Here is a 277-nt window from a genome sequence, read left to right as displayed (position 1 = left end):
CCCCCCCCCCCCCCCCATATACAATAACTTTTAAGAAGCTATACTTGAATAATAATAATAATGCTTTAATATAACAAATAGGTTATTAAGGTGATAGCTATAGCCCAAAACAATGAATAAATGATGAATTTTTATTGCTGTAGTCTAATGATTATTTAGTTATTATTACTGTTGTAACAAATCAAAAATGAGACCGTAACTAAAAATGTTTTGCATAGTTTATCAGACACTAGTAAAATATCTGTCGATCTCAAAAAAAAAAAAAAAAAAGCCCACC

General features: G+C 28.9%; 1 protein-coding gene across 1 annotated transcript in view; it reads right to left on the bottom strand.

Moving 5' to 3' along the window:
- LOC107658704 (CDK5 regulatory subunit-associated protein 1) overlaps positions 1-277 on the bottom strand; it is a 24,375-nt gene that overhangs the window by 12,625 nt on the left and 11,473 nt on the right. The window lies entirely within an intron of this gene.

The sequence above is a fragment of the Sinocyclocheilus anshuiensis genome, unplaced genomic scaffold (assembly GCF_001515605.1).
Source record: "Sinocyclocheilus anshuiensis isolate Anshui unplaced genomic scaffold, SAMN03320099.WGS_v1.1 scaffold1957, whole genome shotgun sequence".
NCBI lineage: Eukaryota > Metazoa > Chordata > Actinopteri > Cypriniformes > Cyprinidae > Sinocyclocheilus > Sinocyclocheilus anshuiensis.
The sequence above is the reverse complement of the archived record's forward strand: the minus strand, read 5'-3'. Positions and strand labels throughout refer to the sequence as shown.